The sequence below is a fragment of the Hyperolius riggenbachi genome, chromosome 4 (genome assembly GCF_040937935.1).
Source record: "Hyperolius riggenbachi isolate aHypRig1 chromosome 4, aHypRig1.pri, whole genome shotgun sequence".
Lineage (NCBI taxonomy): Eukaryota > Metazoa > Chordata > Amphibia > Anura > Hyperoliidae > Hyperolius > Hyperolius riggenbachi.
The window spans coordinates 223,284,785-223,303,827 of NC_090649.1; the positions used below are offsets into that span (position 1 = coordinate 223,284,785).

Genomic DNA, 19,043 nt, shown 5'->3' on the forward strand with positions numbered 1-19,043 from the left:
AACGCTAGCGCTTTTGAAAGTGCTAGTGTAATAAAACCCTATGGGCCCGTTCTTACTTGAGCGATTTGCGCTAATCGCTGCAAATCACGAAACGAAAACTGCGTAGCCTGCACCATTTTCAGGCGATTTCCTGGCGATCGCATTTCAGTGCTATAGAAGCGCTAAACGCGATCACAGAAAAATTGCCACATTGTTGAGTTATTTTTCCGCTGAAAAACCTCACTTTTGCGCTTTCAAGTGTGAATGAGGCCTCACTAAAACCTAGTACACACCTTAAATTTTGACTGGCCAATCACTAACACCTTTTACCAGTTCCAAGTAGTATGAGAGTTTACCCGCACAATCTATTCATAGTATTCAAAATATGTTGACCCTCATATGACATTGAGGTGGTAAAATTGATGTTTCCAAGGCTTAATTCCTGTTAAGTTATGAAGTCATTCCCTGATCCCTAGCGTTTCAGCAATTGCTGGGGTTCACCAGTTGCTGGGGTCTCTCACACTAGTCTTCACTGGGTTGTGGAAGAGGGCCACTACATTATTGCAGCGGCCTGACACCGTACAGTCACGTTTGAGAGCAAATAGACCACACACATTCACCACCTCTTGTTACAGCAGTCTTGGTTATTAAGGCCATTAATCCTCCCTCCCATCCCAAGGTACATTTGTATGTTAATTAGGAAAGGTCAGGGAACCCTGTTAGAAGGTTTTCTTACAAAACCAAGTTTTATTTTGATTGTAGCAGTAGTGGTCTCAAAACTATAATATTGCTGGTACCCCTCTGCCAGGTCTGTTAAAACAGCACAAATGGGAGCGGGTGGTGGTGTTTAGCTGCCATTTGCCATATCTCCTAAATAGAAAACAGGAGGAAAACAAGGAAGGACCTGGCGTTGCTTTCCTGCAACTCCGCAAATGAGAAGCACGCTGCACATCCCCAACCAGGAAGCGTGTCTAACAATGATGCTGACTGGTGCTGAGAAATGATGCTGCTTGTTCCAGGGGCACGGGTCAGACTTGCATCGCACACTCACCATGTTGCGATGCGGGGATGGAGGACAACAGACGCATCGGGAATTCAGCAAGTGTAGGATCCGCTGCACAATGCTTTCCACTGCACTGCCAGCTCTGCGTTCCAAATGACGAAGCTCGTTCCGGGGGCACAGGTCAGACTTGGATTGCGCACTCACAACCTTGCGGTGTGGGGGTGGAGGACACGGACGCAGCGGGAAGTCAGCAAGTGCGGGATCCTGCTGCACGATGCGTTCCACTGCACTGCCGGCTCTGCGATCCATACTGATACACTGGGTTAATCACACAATGGGCTTGATTTACTAAACCGTGATAACTCACATCAAGGGCGTTATCGCGAATTAGCGCGCGCAATCGTGCATTTTTGTGCAAAACCGGCCAATTCACGATTGTGCACGCACATTTGCGATCATGCGCAAACACGTGAAAACGGCCGTGATATGAGTTATCACTATTTAGTGAATCTCTGCTCTGCGACTGCAAAATCTCAGAAAATTAGAATATTGTGAATGATTTAATACTGTAGCTCAAAGTGTCAGGCTCTAATCAGCTAATTAATTCAAAATACCTGACCTGCAAAGGCTTAAATGGTCTCTCAGTCTGGTTCAGTAGGAATCACAATCATGGGAAATACTTCTGACCTGACAGTTGTGCAGAAAACCATCATTGACACCCTCCATAAGGAGGGAAACCCTCAAAGGTTAATTGCAAAAGAGGTTGGATGTTCCCAATGTGCTGTACCAAAGCACATTGAGGGCCCGCTTCCACTTGTGCGTTGCGTTTTTGACGTGACAATCGCGTCAACGAATCTGCATGCGGGTGCGGATTCGTTCGCATTTCCATGCGGATTTTCACGTGGAATCGCACGTGGTTTGCGCTATGCGATTTTAACCATGTCAATGCCAGTAAGCATTGACATGGGTTTTTATGCACGCAACAACGCATGTTAAACTGCAAGACAAAAACGCTTGCGGTTTTCCTATTCAATTACATTACCGGCGATTCGCGTGCGGGTGTACAGCATGCAAATTCTGACGGCTCTGCCATGCAGATTTTTTCTGCACAGCAAACCGCACAGAATTCCTGACAAGTGGAAACAGGCCCATCCACTTGTATTGGTTATGCGAATTTGCATGCGGACAACGCATTCAAATTCGCGTTAGTGCAAACAGGCCCTAATAGAAAGTTATGTGGAAGGGAAAGGTGCATAAGCAGCAGGGATGACACCACAACCTGGAGATGATTGTCAGGAAAAGGCCATTCAAAAGTATTGTGGACTTTCACAATAGTTGAATGGGTCAATGACCATTGAATATATGAATGTAGGTAAGGGGCAAGAATTGTTTGGCATCCAAAATGCACTAAATGTAACGGGTATGTTTAGGATGAGCAAACTCGGCTATATGGCTACTGTGGCCATGTGCCCCACCATTCTATACAGGTAGTTGTAAACAATACTGCCTGCATGGACTAGGGAGTTATCAGGTATTAGGCTACATGTTTTAGATTTTTATATCCAAATATCAAATTATTACTGCTTGCAAAGTAACTGATGTCAATAGTTCCAATTTGTTGCAAACCAATGAAAACTTTCTACAAATCTATGCAGCTTGAAAATGGACCAATCAAATCCCACCCCATGGCTTCATTCTATTGGTCCATATTCAAGCTGCATAGATTTGCATGAACCTGTATCAACTTGGAATTATTTGCATCTCACTGACCATACATATCACATATCACCCTCTTGGAATTTATAAACCACAAGATTGAGAAGCGAATAAAACAGTCACTTTAATATGTATATTTGCTGTCCTGATGAAATTCTATTAATGCGTCTAACCTTCAGACATCTTACTCCAATCAGAGCATTTGTTTACACCTGAAAATATGTATGAATGCAGCATGCTAATCATTGGCATATTAAGCAAATCAATTCACCGCACCATCTACAATTCTCACGGGATGCAATTGAACATAATAACCGTTACTTAATTTCATTTTCTTGCCCTGATGTTGAAAGTAATGTTTCTCTTATTCTTCAGGCATTTTATAACTGTCATGTCAATGTCTCAAAAGAATATGTGAATGATAAACTTCCATCACTCATTTCCAAGCAAGCAAAATCTAAAAAAAAGAAAAAGAATAAAAAAAAAGTTAAACCAATACAAAAATACTTTCTCACTTCACTACATTTACATAATTGGATGATTTTAATATGCATTATAAAGCACATTCTCATTTATGTTGATTGCTCATTTTGTATTCCACTTCTGTTCATAATCCCATAAGAGCATTGAATCAAGTGATTTCCCTTTGCCTGCATTGCTTGTAGTTCACTAGAGGTGTTTATACTTGTTAATAGATAAGCAAAGTTACAATGTTCTGTAATATTACATGGCTGATTACTTCCAATTTCAAAATATTCTTCACATGCTTTTTTTAATAAAAGTAATGAGACAGAGTATTTACTTACAAAACATAACATTTTTAGGTTATGCTGAGGAGGGATCTGTAATTACTCCCAGTTGTTTGTATTTTTTAAACTAGTCATTAAAGAGCACATTGAGGCAAGAAATAAAATTAAGTCATGCGATCCACAGAAGACTGCTGTTTGAAATGAGATAAGGAGGGAGTGCCACCCACTACAAAAGGGATTTACAAAATATGTAGAGTAGATACATTATGCAGATAAAGTTAAACATCAGTGCATTAAAACATCAAGCTTAATAAGAATAGCTGTAAAAAGACCATATCACAAAAATCATAATTATAAAGCTAATATAATCTGCATGAGCAACTGACCGTGATCAGAACATAACGCATTTGTACAGCTATGCCTATTTCCGATGTAAATTGGACATAGGTATGGCAGCATGGTAGCGTAGTGGTAGCACTTGCTTCGCAGTGCTGGGTCCTTGGTTTGAATCCCGACCAGTGCACTGCACAAAGTTTGTATGTTCTCCCGTGTCTGTGCGGGTTTCTTCCGGGTTCTCTGGTGTCCTCCCAAAACATACAGATAAGTTATTTGGCGCCCCCCTAAAATTGGCCCTGAACTACAATGGACATATGACTATGGTAGGGATTAGATTATGAGCCCCTTTACCAGTTCGGAACTGCAGTAGGCAGAATCTATGCCGCTTCTGCGGCTAACTCTGATGTGGTGTAGATTCGATGCCGTGGCTTACCGTAGTCCCGAGTCGATTGCTCTTCCTGGAAGAAATAAACTCAGCTAAGCTTCCTCCGATCAGTCAGGAGCCATTTTCATTGGCGCCTGACCTCCTAATCGCTGTAAGCCACAGCAATCAGGAAATTAAAAAAGAAAACAATGCCTCTGGTCCTTAAAGGAGCCAGAGGCTGTGTGGTCCTAGTGAGGTTAAAGGACAGTTAGTGACTCTAAAGTGCTGTGGAAGAAGGTGGCTCTATATAAATTATAATACTTATGTTAATTTATAGCAAATCTATGCAGTTTGAAATTGAACCAATCGGCATCAGCTGCTGCGTTTGATCAATGTATAAGCTGAACAAATGTGCATTAAATTAGCATAAACTCAGAATTATTAGCATCTCATTTACCAAGCCTAATTGGACTCTACTGCTTGAATTTTTTGTCAAGACCTCAGGTTTTCCAGACTGAGGCAGAAGTGAAAAAATTACATAATAGTGTAAGAAAGTTTTTATTAAAACTAAAAGACAAAATTGCTCCCCTTATGTCTTGTACATCACAGTGTCGGCATGTCAAGGCAGCACGCCTGTAGGACACCACGATGGTGAGCCAAGTCAGGTGCATCTGCCGCAAGGAGGAAAAGACAGGGTGACCAGCAGTATATCTGCAGCCACCCTCCAAAATGCGATGCAATTTGTCACTAAAGAACAGTTTTCAAAGCAAATTCTTAATTTTTTTTCATACTTGAGGGCTGAAGTTCAGAAATCCTGCTTTAGGTAAACCATATCAGACCACTGCGTTGCTTGAGAGATTGAAGGTAAAGGTACTGGACTGGCTGGCTATGCATGTCTCCAGGCCTAAACCCTGCCGAGCATCAGTGGGACATTCTCAAACAGAAGATGGTGGGTTGCAAGGTCTTTAACCTCTCTAGCGGTATGGACAGATATGTCCGTCCATAAAAACATGCTGTGAACAGTATAAACGTGCATACACATCAATACTCTCCTGCACTGTATACTAGACCCTTGCTTGACACATTTTGGCAAGTTACAGGAAAAAAAAAAGTTTTAAAAATAAATTGTATCACTTTTTGCACAGAAATCCTGGGTAAATTGAATGCCAGGGAGGTTTTAAAGGACTTACGAGCCGAACGGTATAAAAAAAGTTTAGTACCTGTGTCTATTGTGACTCTACGGAGGACGCCATCCGCGCCCTCCGTTTAATTCCGCTGGGTCCCCGCTCTGCTACTGGCCCTCTGGTCGGCTCCCGACCCCACCGTCTGGGTCGGGTTCTCATTCCTCTAGTAACATGGCCGACGGAGCTTGCTGCGGCTGCGCAGTCCGCATAGACGCGAGTGCGGCTGCGCAGCTCTAGGGCCTCCCCCTGATCCACGCACAGGAGCCTGTAGCATAGATGCGGCGGGAGGAGCCCTAGAGCTGCGCAGCCACACTTGCGTCTATGCGGACTGCGCAGCCGTGGCAGGCTCAGTTAGCCATGTTACTAGAGGAATGAGATCCCGACCCGGGCGGTGGGGTCGGGAGCCGACCATGGGCCTGTAGCAAAGCGGGGACCTGGCGGAATTAAATGGAGGGCGCGGATGGCATCCTCCGTACATTCAAAATAGACACAAGTACTAAACTTTTTTTATACCGTACGGCTCCTTAAGTCCTTTAAAGGGACTCCAAGCACCTCTCATGGGCATGCCTTTAAGACAGACGACTTCCAACAAAGTCATGCTATGACCCCTCTGGTGGAGCCTCTTGCAATGGCCATGCGTGTCACTTCCTCTTCCTGCTTCATTCAGTGATGCACTTCTCTAACAGAGAAGACAGGGGTGACCTGGAAGTTATAACAAAGCCAAGATGGCAACCGCGATTTTTAAATTGAAATCAAACGAAAACTATTTGGTGTAGAACGGCGATTCAGGCATCAAATGAAAGAGGAGAGCACAAGCTACAAAAAGGTATGCAGCTTTAAGTACTTTGCAGTACTGGATGGAGTCTTAAAAGCATGCCCATGAGAGGTGCTCGGGATGTCCCTTTAATATCTGCAGAGGAGTGGGAGAGGTTTCCAGTGGCAACCTGTAAAGCTCTGGTGAACTCCCTGCCCTGCCCTGCTTCTTCCAGCCCCTAGAAGTCATTTTGGTCCCTCGGCGCAGCTCCGGTCCTATCTGGGGTCCCACTGGCAGGCTTTAAGGATTGCTGATCCCCGATGGGTTGGCACCTTCTGCGCATGCATGGACACGTGTGAGAACGCATCCACATCAATGGGCGCGTACTGCGCCATCACAGTAGTAATGCGCAGTATGCTCCCGATGACGCAGAAGCAAAAGACGCCGACCCATTGGGGATCTCCTATCCTTACAGGCTGCCAGTGGCACCCCAGGGAGGACCGGACCTACACAGAGGGACTCAAAAGTCTTCTAGGATCTGGAAGAAGCCCCAGGTAAATAAAACTACATTTATTTTTAGCCTTGTGAGTCCTTTAAGGCAGTGCTGGAAAATAATGGTGAGCATACATATATAAGTATAGAAATTTGCAGCAGAAACTTGATCATTTCCACTTAGGGATATACTCACATTTGTTGCCCGCAGCAGTTTAGATATTAAAAGCTGTGTGTTATTTTGATGAGACTACAAATTTACACTGTTACACAAGTTGTATATTGACTACTTTACATTTTATCAAAGTGTTCTATCTTCAGTGTTCCTTGGTGAGGGTGGGTTTTCCCTTTGGTGTTGTGCAATCAGGTGACTAATTCCCCTCAGGTGCAGCTGTATTTATCAAATATGTAATTTGTTACTTATGTCCAATTTCCATGAATTCTCCCATGCTACCAGTAGGTGGTATGGTTGCATACTTTTTTTCTCTTCACACTGCCTATTACACACCCAGCTATAAAGCCTCCAAGCAGGATGTTGGAACGCAGATGAACGAATAGTTAAAGGAATAAATTTGTCTAATTTCTGGACAACGTAGCTATATATTTTTTATTCAATTTAATGGCTCAGTCGGGAAGAAATTCACTCATTTGTGCGGCGCTGGTCTATGGGGATTCCCTGGGTGCCCTATGCTAGGATGCAAAACGCTCACAAAATCGCTTTGTGCAGCGATTGCGTGAGCGCTTTTAAGAATAAATACATTGTATTTATTCTTTTCCGGGTCAAAGAGTTCACTTCCTGACATGCGTCAGGGAGTGAATTACAAAAAAACGGTCTGGTGCTTAGAAAAGCGATTTTCACAAAAATGCAATGCCCACCCAAGCACCAGGAATCGACAAAAAAAAAAAACTCTCATAAAAACCCCAATGCAAACACTAACACGAGCAGAAGGCAATATGAACTAGGCCTAATGGAATTGTAATGTTTCTTCATTTTAAAGAAAAAGAAACCTCTCCTGTAGGGATGTTCAGAGACATGCAAATAATTCTAAATGGCATTCTCTATGCAACTTAAAAATGGACCAATCAAATGCCACCAAGGTGGCATTTAATTGGTCCATTTTCAAGCTGCATAAACTTACATTTTCAGAATCCTGGATCAACTCAGAATTATTTGCAGGTCACCGATCATACCTACTCACTGAACTAGGTCTGCTGATTTGGCCTGGTAACTGGGATCATTTGCACAGGAACTGTACAGACTTTGCAAAGAGATATTCAGAAAGCAGTTTATACCATCATGGCTGCAAGTAAGCATTGTTCACATCATCTGCCATTTCTGGTAAAAACATACCTGGCTACAGACATGTCTGTTACAATGGGCTCTATTCATAAAAAAATTTGTGGCGAAAAAACTCCTGGAGGGAAAATACCGCAGCGGTATCTTAGACTTTTGGGTGGTCATTCATAAAAATGTTGGCAGCTGCGATGCAAGTTCGGAGATCTCCTGCTGAAGGCTGGCGGTAAGCTGTCGGAAGGCATGCGGAAACACTTAAGCCGGCAGAGTCCCTCCGTGCACTGCTCTCTCTGGGAGGTCTGTCCCATTCACTTGTATGTAATCCGCAGGCTTCGAGGAAGCGGTATTTTCCGTCCACATACCGCTTCCTCTAATCTTTATGAATGGCCATTTTGTTACTTTTTTCTAGATAAATCTAGAAAACACTGCAGAAGGCGGAAATTTCTCGCTCTGATGGGGGAGTGTAGATTTTCATGCGGGAACAGCTTTTATGAATGCCCACTTTGCTAAATGGTTGGGAAAGTCCGCTGTTTTGAGCGGAAAACTTGCGGTAACGTTTTATGAATAGAGCCCATTATGTTCATAGGATGAACAATTGCAATGTTACATATTATCACACACATCCACAAACGCATGGTAGAAAGTGCATTAGGATAGCGTGATCAGTGGTGTGCAGAAGTATGGGCAGCACAGCAAGGCAGTGGAATGCAATGTACATAATGGGAACACACCCTAATTGAAACAGGATGACAACATCTTTGCCTCCTTTAAAAATGCTAGTCCCGTCATTTTGATTCTTTTTGTCTTTAGTAGTTTTCTGTCAATGATTTAAAGTGTACATGAATCAAAAAAGTGCCCTAGGGAGAGTCCCCAACCCCTGGTCCGCAGCCCACAGGCTGTACTGAGCTGGGCTGTGCGTGTCTGACTGCACAGTGAATAGAGTTGCTCACAGTAGAGTCACTGAAGTCAGCAGGAGGCTGGACCCATTCTTACTGCTGCCACCTGGTGTCTGTAATTTGTAATGCAGCATGCTTTCTGTCTATATGGACACCAGGTGGCAGAATTACAGAATTAAGGGATTACAGAAGTTACGGTGGGAGGAACACCACATGCTGATAAGCAGCACACCCGGTAGGTCATCTTCTTCCTTTGCAGCATAAATCTGTGTCTTCAAAACTTATGTCAAGTGCCCTGAGTCTCATTACAGTTGAAGGTGCAGCACAGTTATGCACCCTCGTCTCCTCTCTGTCTTACTGGCATGGGCAGGAGACTCAATTCCACTGTGCTCTCTGCAGCAAAGTGCAGGACAAACCCTCCTTAACTTGGGAATGGGGCGTTGCATTGACTCGGGACCCAGTGTAAAAGAAATCTAGGACTTTCAGCTTTCCAAAATGGTTATATCTGGCTAGGGGATCAAACAGAACTTTAACAAAAGCTGCCAAACCTTCCAGACAGGCTAATACGTAAGTGCGGAAAAATGTAAAGCTGAAAGTGTCGGGAAGGGTAGAGTGAGTGTAGGGAGAAGGGAAAGGTAAAAGTGAGTGAGAAAGCAGATGAAGGCAAGAAGAGCTGAAGAGGACGGTGCTAGTAGATAGGGAATCCAAAGCAGTACCCCCCTTCACCACCTGTCACAACAAATGTACCTTGTGCTGGTGGGTTATACAGCAGCCCCAATCAGCAAAAGTGCTGAGGGAAGTGAGGATGGTGGTTGGGTAGGGCTGTTGCTGCCAGGAATTTATGTACTGACACTGCTTGTAGAACACCCCTAAGTCCCAACTACCCTCCACACCCCCGCAGGTATACTGGCTCACCCGCACGCCTGGTCCTTGGAAAAATTGCCCGATGCTGAAGCAGTCCTTGGCTCAAAGGTTGGGGACTGCTGCCCTAGGGAGTACTTACCTCAAGAGGGGTAAGCCTCTGGCTCCTACAGGCGCTCCCACCTTCCTCACCAGTGAGGATCCAGCGCTGGGACCCCCAAAGATCCCTTGTCAGGACCCTCACAGTATAAAGTTCCAATCGGGCTCCGGCGGAAGTAACCAGGGGCGTAGCAATAGGGGTTGTAGAGGTAGTGGCCGCATTGGGGCCCTTGGGCCAGAAGGGCCCCACGGGGCTCTTCTTCAAGCAAAGTATTAGCTGTTTATTAGTTCTGTGGCGGTAATAAGAACTTAAATAGGAGTGATCATTAAACTGTTCCCCGTCCCTTTCTTGCGCCATAACAAGTGTTACGTATAGAGTGCTGGGGGGGGGCATGCAAAACTTGCAGCGGGGCCTATAGCTCCGTAGCTACACCACTGGAAGTAACCAAGCCCAATCTGCTCCGCTCTACCGCACAGGCTATTTCCGCTGGAGCCCAAGCGGGAAGCTGATACTGCGCCTGCACAGAAATAAAAGAATTCGGATTGGCTCCCCAGAGGCAACTGTTCCATATTTTCAGAAGTCTTGTGCACACACCAAATTAAGCTCAGCTGAGGCAGCCGCTAAATGCCGCCTCTACTGAGAAGCTAGTATGTGTATGGCAGCTCCTGACCACCCCCCCATCTGGTTTGATGGTTTATCTCAGCTGAACACTGCTTTACTGTTCTCTCTCCTCACCAATCCCACTCAGCTGTGTGCTGCTGGCTGTCCCTCCACCTCCATCCATAGTAACAGAACATGTTGCTAGTGACGCATCTGTACACCATTGGCTCTGAACTGCCACTTAAGGGTTCCATTCCTGACCCTGCCTAGCAACAGTGATTGAATGTGTGTACCTAGCCTAAGAGCTTCTTTGCACTCATTTTGACAATGAAACACGCCTGTGTCAGGCACCTAAAAGTAGCCTCAGGGGTCTTTCACACTAGATCCATTGCATTCTATCACAACTGACAGTATCACATTCCAACGCAGTGCAATGGTATGTTCAAGTGGGGTGCCGTGCAGTTGGTCCCGTCACAGTAATGGTGTTTACAGGGCCAGTGAAGCATACTTTATAGTACTGTATGCTTTGCTGTATGGTCGCAATGCACATCTAATGCAGTATGTGACTTCGCCACCATTGGGTTTGCGATTTTATTGCAATGCAACACACATAGGCCCGGATTCACTAACCAGCGCTAAGCTGATTAGTGTGCTTTAATACCTAGTGGGCGCAAACCACAGAGTTAGGTGGTTTGCGCCCATACATTGCGCATACCCCAGCATAGTGCACAGCCATTAATAGTGCGCGGTGCGACGATAACGTTGCACCCCCTGTCCTGTAAACGAGGCACCCGATGCGCCATTTTCGTTGTACTGGGTGCAACATTTACAGGGCAGCGGGTGCGACGTTATCGTCGCACCGCGCACTATTAACGGCTGCGCACGCACTACGCTAGGGTATGCGCGATGTAGCTTTGCGCGGCTATTAGTGCCGGTTAGTGAATCAAGCCCATAGGGCTCTATTCACAAAAATTCTCATAAATGACTTATTTATCACCTATTTGATAAAAAACCTTTCAGCCTATTTACAAGCAAAATAATCACTCAAACTAAGTTGTTCCTGATTAACTTCATTCCAATCTTACCTTTCTTGCCTTAATATTATATTCTATTTTTGCTCTTTGGAAGCTTAAAAATGTAACATAGATAAGGTGAAAACAGAGGAAACCGGGTGAAAAAGCTTTGTGAATCATGTCCATAGTGTGAAAGGGCTACTACAGTTTCTAGGCTTTGCTCATTCATTACAAGAAAGACATTTTGAATCAGGATGATACCATTTATTGGCTTAGAGGGAAAGGTGTACGCTTTCAGCTATGAAGCCTTCCTCAGGCCCAGTGCACAACAAAACCGCTAGCAGATCTTCAAAACGCTAGAACTTTTTGGAGCAGATTTCAGAGCGATTCTAGGCATGTTTAGAGACTTTTCTAAACATGCCTAGTGTTTTCTGGAGCGTTTTTGTGTAGCAGATTTCATATATTGTTACAATAAAGCTGTTACTGAACAGCTTCTGTAACAAAATCACCTGGAAAACCGCTCTGATTTTGCGTTTTTTTTTTAGGGCGGTTTGAGCTTTACCTATTCTTTACATTGAGGTAGAAACGCTTCTGCAAACCAAAAAGTGCTGCAGGACCCACGTTTGCGGTTTGCTATAAACCGCCAGTGTGCACCAGCCCATTGAAATACATTAGCCAAGCGTTTTTCAAGGCGGAAGCGGTTTGCACCAGGCCTCAGACTTGATTCCTGTATACTGTCTGAGGAAGGCTTCATAGCTTACTCCTAAGTTAGCCAATAAATGGCTAGAGATGTCGCGAACCTCCGATTTTTGGTTCGCGAATAGACTTCAATGGGGATGCGAACTTTGAAAAATAGAAAAAATTATGCTGGCCACAAAAGTGATGGAAAATATGTTTCAAGGGGTCTAACACCTGGACCCCCAGGTGGCGGAGTGGGATAGACACCAAAAGTCCTGGGGAAAAATCTGGATTTGACGCAAAGCAGCGTTTTAAGGGCAGAAATCACATTGAATGCTAAATTGCAGGCCTAAAGTGCTTTCAAACATCTTGCATGTGTATACATCAATCAGGGAGTGTAATTAGAGTACTGCTTCACACAGACACACCAAACTCACTGTGTAACGCACCGCAAACAGCTGTTTGCGTAGCGACGGCCGCGCTGTACTGGTGTGCAACATGGCCAGAGTGCAGGCCGTGGCAGTTTTCCAGCCCATATGGTCGTCGGGCTGTGGTAGCTCAATGATAGAACAACAGTGACTGTCAAGCTGATCAAATTTGGTCTGTCCACAATGAAGCAAAGACCTTATTATCTTCTTGTATGTAGGTAGGCATAGGTAGGAGTCCCAGTATAGGTAGGTAGGCATAGGTAGGTGCCTCAGTAGTTAGCTAGGCATAGGTAGGATACCCAGTATAGGTAGGTAAGCATAGGTAAGAGTCCCAGTATAGGTAGGTAGGTGCCTCAGTAGTTAGCTAGGCATAGGTAGGAGACCCAGTATAGTTAGGTAGGCATAGGTAGGTGTCCCAGTAGTTAGCTACGCATAGGTAGGAGACCCAGTATAGGTAGGAAAGCATAGGTAGGAGTCCCAGTATAGGTAGGTAGGTGCCTCAGTAGTTAGCTAGGCATAGGTAGGAGACCCAGTATAGGTAGGTAAGCATAGGTAGGAGTCCCAGTATAGGTAGGTAGGTGCCTCAGTAGTTAGCTAGGCATAGGTAGGAGACCCAGTATAGGTAGGTAGGCATAGGTAGTAGTCCCAGCATAGGTAGGTAGGCATAGGTAGGTCCCCTAGTATAGGTAGGTAGGTAGGTAGGTAGGTAGGTGTCCCCATATAGGTAAGTAGGTGCCCCAGTAGTAAGGTCCAGCTGCAACATATAGGGCTGTATAATGTCAGTGTCAGTGAGCAACACACACAAAAAACACATCAGGAAAACATTAGCTCTCAAAAGAGCTGTTGAGGGGTGCTATTTTAGCAATAACAATCAGCCAGGAGCAAGCCAAGAGCCTAACTAATCTTTCCCTAGGAGAAAAAATCTGCAGCAGCTCTCCCTAGTCTGTCTATTTGCAGCAGGCACACGAGAGTGTCATGGCCAGCAAGCCTGCCTTATATAAGGGGGGGGGGGGGGCTCCAGGGCTTAGTGTAGCCTGAATGGCTACAATGTGCCTGCTGACTGTGATGCAGAGGGTCAGAGTTGACCCTCATAGTGCATTATGGGGCGATTCGAACTTCCGCAAAAGTTCGCCTGCTCCAGGCGAACGCGAACCACCAAATTTCGCCTGGAACCGTTCGCAGGCGAACCGTTCGCGACAGCTCTATAAATGGCATCATCCTAATTCAAAACTTCTTTCTTTTACCGATGGCTGACATGGTACAATACTCCACTGCTGCTCATTCATTACAACAATTGCTATGGAAACTCCAGTGTCAGTATTTTTGATTAGTAAATTAACTTTTATATTGGGTAAATGGCATGCTTTGTCAATTCATGAAAATGTCATAAGTTCTGTTTACTTGCCACAAGCTTTGAGCTGCTGTTATAACACAGATGCCTCTCTGGCTCCCGTACCTCTGATTTCCAGCTCTCTCACATGCCATGCTAAGTGGTGCAGCTGCTACCTGCATCTGCTTCCCTGGTGATGAGGAGAATAATGCTTTCCTGAGGCATAAATTATACTTCCCTACAAGGAAACTGCTAAATGAGTAAACATTGCTGAAGGAAAAGAACTCTGTTAAGCTAGATTCACAGTGGTGTGTTACATTCCCTGTAAAGCAGAAGCAACGGGAAAGTCGTGCCGCACGTAATTCACTTATTGCGCAAAACATGGGACTCAACCGAAAAATTCGCTAAACTCTATTTTCCTACTCATAACGTTTAAAATGTTACCACATATGTCTCTTGTAGTTTTGCTAAAACTTTCCCAAGTTTGATTACAATTTTGAAAATAACTATGCTGGATTGAGTTTGTCCCTACTTTTTTTTTTTTTTTTTTTAATGTGACATGTGTCCAAGCTAACCACTTGAGGACCACAGTGGTAAACCCCCCCCCCTAAAGACCAGGCACATTTTAACTAAAATGGCCACTGCAGCTTTAAGGCCAAGCTGCAGGGCTGTACAACACAGCACACAAATGATTCCCACCCCCTTTTCCCCCCACCAACAGAGCTCTCTGTTGGTGGGGTCTGATCAGGTGTTTGTTTGTTTTTTTATAAATATTTGTTTTTTAACCACTTTGGGACCAGCACCCTCTGCCCCCTTAAGGACCAGAGGGTGCTGGTCCAGGAAAGCGCCGCTTCCCGACGAATCGTCGCTAAAATCCGCTGCTCCCGACGGTCACGCTGCTCTGTCCCCGCCGCAGGCTGCTCTGTGCCATTTTCATTGGCTCCTGACCCTGTCACTCCATGTAAGCCAATGGGAACGGCTTACATGAATGACAGGGCCAGGAGCCAATGAAAACGGCTCCTGCCCGGCTCACAGTGCTCTGCCGTCATAGAGGCAGCAGGGCAGCTTATTGCGGCGGAGATCGAGCGGCGACAGCGGCGGGGACGGGTGGGTAGAGTTTACGTCAGGTGAGAACCACAGCGCCCCCTGCCCACCGTAGATTTATACTGCGGCGGTCCGCAGGTAGTTAAACAAAATGTGCATTTTTTTTTAATAGTTTTTTTTTTACTTATTCCTTTCCCTCCCTCCCTCCAGCCAGCCAATCATGCAATCGGCTCTCATAGGCTTCTGCCTATGAGAGCCGATCGCTCTCTTATCCCCCAGGGGAACACCCGTGTCACACGGCTGTCCCCAGTACAGCGCTGCTGCTGATCGCAGCGCTGTACTATGTGTTTAGACGCCGTTTCGCCGTCTAACAGTCTCACGAGTGGCGATTGCCGCTCAGAGACTTAAGAGGGGGTGGAGCTCCGCCCCCCGAGCAGGAGATGTGCATGCTGCCTGTGCGCGATCTCCTGCAAAACAGAGCCCCAGGACTTGACGCCAATTGGCGTTAGGCGGTCCTGGGGCTGCTGCCGCGGCCACGCCCATTGGCGTTAGCCGGTCGGCAAGAAGTTAAGACCCACCAAAATGTATTCTACATCTTGTCACAGTTAAAATGATACCACATGTACCTCATTTAGTAATCATTTAGTAACAATTTAGGTGACCTCTCCACAAATACAAGGTCAGTATATATACACGTCCTGTGCTCATGAAGTGGTTAATATTGCATTTCAGGTGAAGGCTGGCCCCATTTTGATCACTCTCTCTGAGCCGGAAATTACCCTGCAGTGTGCGGCTTTGTTCTTACTGAAGGTCACGGTCTTCCATCCCTTTTCATGCCTACATTTTCATTACATTGAAATTACCATTTTTTTCTAGGATTTAGCCAGCTAAGTAGAATTCATTTCGCAGTACAATTTATAACAACATTTTAACCTTTTTGATTATTAATCTGACTTTTGATCTGTTTAGAAAATCTGTTCTACCCAATTTCCAGTTTATTTCATAATGGATTTACATGTTTTCAGTCTATGATACTATTTTCTATTCACTACAGTACAACCATCTTTTAGAATGATGAAGACTGAGAGGTCAATTTTTACTTTAAAGCAAACAGGGATAAATTCTGCTCGTCATGGATAAGTTTACATGGTAATCAGGATGAAATATTCATAGAGTTTGCCTTCTTTATAGGTCACTTAGCGAGAAAGAACCATAGAAGTTTTTTTTTTTCCGTGTTTTGAGCTCATTGGTGGCAGTTTCTGCTACAAGGGGTGAACCGGAGATCAAAATGGTGATATTTTTTTTTGTCTTCACCACCTTGATTGTGACAGATTTTGCTTTTTCCCACCTTTTATAATGTGACTTCAGTCTTACCAAATCTACAGTGGTGTGAAAAACTATTTGCCCCCTTCCTGATTTCTTATTCTTTTGCATGCTTGTCACACTTAAAGTGACTCTGTAACAAAAATTACAACGTTTTTTCTACCATCCTACAAGTTCCTAAACCTATTCTAATCTGTTCTGGCTCACTGCAGCACTTTGTACTATCACGGTCTCTGTAATAAATCAATGTATCTTTCCCCTGTCAGACTTGTCGGCCTGTGTCTGGAAGGCTGCCAACTCTTCCGTGCTGGTCTGTTCCTCTATGCACACTCCAGTGTGTGTTTTATTTACATAAGCCAGCAGCTTCTCTGCTATCTTATCAGTGATAGAAGAGTGCTGGATAAAAATCCTTCTCTGTTAGGCTGTGAAAGTAGCTGGCTGACACATACTGAGGAATTACAAACACAGGCACAGCTGTCTGCAGGAAGCCTGTAATGTTCAGTGCATGAGAGAAGAAGGGGACAGAAGGTAAACACACAAATGATCTTTTGAGATTAAAAAGGAAAGCTGTATACAGCCTGCTTGTGTATGGATGTATTTTTTATGTGTGGACATATTGTACATCAATCTACTTCCTGTTTTGGTGGCCATTTTGTTTGTTTATAAACAAACTTTTTAAAACTGTTTTTGACTACTTTTAATGCGGCGGGGAGCGGCGAAATTGTGACAGAGGGTAATAGGAGATGTCCCCTAACACACTGGTATGTTTACTTTTGTGCGATTTTAACAATACAGATTCTCTTTAAATGTTTCTGCTCATCAAAAACCGTTAACTATTAGTCAAAGATCACATAATTGAACACAAAATGCAGTTTTAAATGATGGTTTTTATTATTTAGTGAGAAAAAAAACTCCAAATCTACATGGCCCTGTGTGAAAAAGTGATTGCCCCCCTTGTTAAAAAATAACTTAACTGTGGTTTATCACACCTGAGTTCAATTTCTGTAGTCACCCCCAGGCCTGATTACTGCCACACCTGTTTCAATCAAGAAATCACTTAAATAGGAGCTATCTGACACAGAGAAGTAGACCAAAAGCACCTCAAATCTAGACATCATGCCAAGATCCAAAGACATTCAGGAACAAATGAGAACAAAAGTACTGTAATTGAGATCTATCAGTCTCGTAAAGGTTATAAAGCTAATTCTAAAGCTTTGGGACTCCAGCAAACCACAGTGAGAGCCATTATCCACAAATGACAAAAACATGGAACAGTGATGAACCTTCCCAGGAGTGGCCGGCCGACCAAAATTACCCCAAGAGCGCAGCGAAAACTCATCCGAGAGGCCACAAAAGACCCCAGGACAACATCTAAAGAACTGCAGGCCTCACTTGCCTCAATTAAGGTCAGTGTTCACGACTCCACCATAAGAAAGAGACTGGGCAAAAACGGCCTGCATGGCAGATATCCAGGCGCAAACCACTTTTAAGCAAAAAGAACATTAAGGCTCGTCTCAATTTTGCTAAAAAAAACCATCTCAATGATTGCCAAGACTTTTGGGAAAATACCTTGTGGACCGACGAGACAAAAGTTGAACTTTTTTCTGAAGGTGCGTGTCCCGTTACATCTGGCGTAGAAGTAACACAGCATTTCAGCAAAAGAACATCATACCAACAGTAAAATATGGTGGTGGTAGTGTGATGGTCTGGGGTTGTTTTGTTGCTTCAGGACCTGGAAGGCTTGCTGTGATAGATGGAACCATGAATTCTACTGTCTACCAAAGAATCCTGAAGGAGAATGTCCGGCCATCTGTTCGTCCACTCAAACTGAAGCGATCTTGGGTGCTGCAGCAGGACAATGACCCAAAACACACCAGCAAATCCACCTCTGAATGGCTGAAGAAAAACAAAATGAAGACTTTGGAGTGGCCTAGTCAAAGTCCTGACCTGAATCCTATTGAGATGTTGTGGCATGACCTTAAAAAGGCGGTTCATGCTAGAAACCCCTCAAATAAAGCTGAATTACAAAGATGAGTGGGCCAAAATTCCTCCAAAGCGCTGTAAAAGACTTGTTGCAAGTTATCGCAAATGCTTGATTGCAGTTATTGCTGCTAAGGGTGGCCCAACCAGTTATTAGGTTCAGGGGGCAATTTCTTTTTCACACAGGGCCATGTAGGTTTTGAGTTTTTTTTATCACTAAATAATAAAAACCATCATTTAAAACTGCATTTTGTGTTCAATTATGTTATCTTTGACTAATAGTTAACGGTTTTTGATGAGCAGAAACATTTAAGTGTGACAAACATGCAAAAGAATAAGAAATCAGGAAGGGGGCAAATAGTTTTTCACACCACTGTATGTAGTAGAAAAAAACTAAGTAGATATACTTTGCATGAATACTTCAGGTAGTCCCAACAAATTAGACAGAAGTGGTAAGATTGTACAATCAAGATTGTATTATAGAATATCTTAGGAATTATGTTGGTCAAACGGGATCTTAAGGTAGCCATACAGCTAGCAATTTTGCAGTACGATCGACCATTCGATTCAATCATTTTATCGAATCGAGAAGGAATCGAGAGAGGATTGACTGTGCTCCAGATTTCCTAATTGATGAAGAGGCTGATTTGTCGAATCGAACAGCTTACTCGATCGAGCAGGATGCAAAATATTCGATTAGTGAAGGGGAATAGCATAGGAATCACTAGTGTGTGGGTCACTAGTCGATCGACTTTCGATCTACTATACTGAAGTCGATTCCCCAATAAAGTTGATCGCTTTGTTGATTGAATCAGACTCGCTAGATATATGGCTACCTTTAAGAAAAAAAACGTATTTTTCCCTCTGTCAGTAACAATCTATTTTCCTCATGTATTTGGATATCTCCTACCAGTTACCG

General features: G+C 44.2%; 1 long non-coding RNA gene across 2 annotated transcripts in view; it reads right to left on the reverse strand.

Moving 5' to 3' along the window:
- Window positions 1-2,797: 2,797 nt before the first annotated feature.
- LOC137571779 (uncharacterized) overlaps window positions 2,798-19,043 on the reverse strand; it is a 337,165-nt gene continuing 320,919 nt past the window's right edge. For both annotated transcript variants that reach the window (XR_011031433.1, XR_011031434.1), the window contains exon 2: window positions 2,798-3,155. This is a non-coding gene — a long non-coding RNA (uncharacterized lncRNA). The remainder of the gene's footprint in view (window positions 3,156-19,043) is intronic.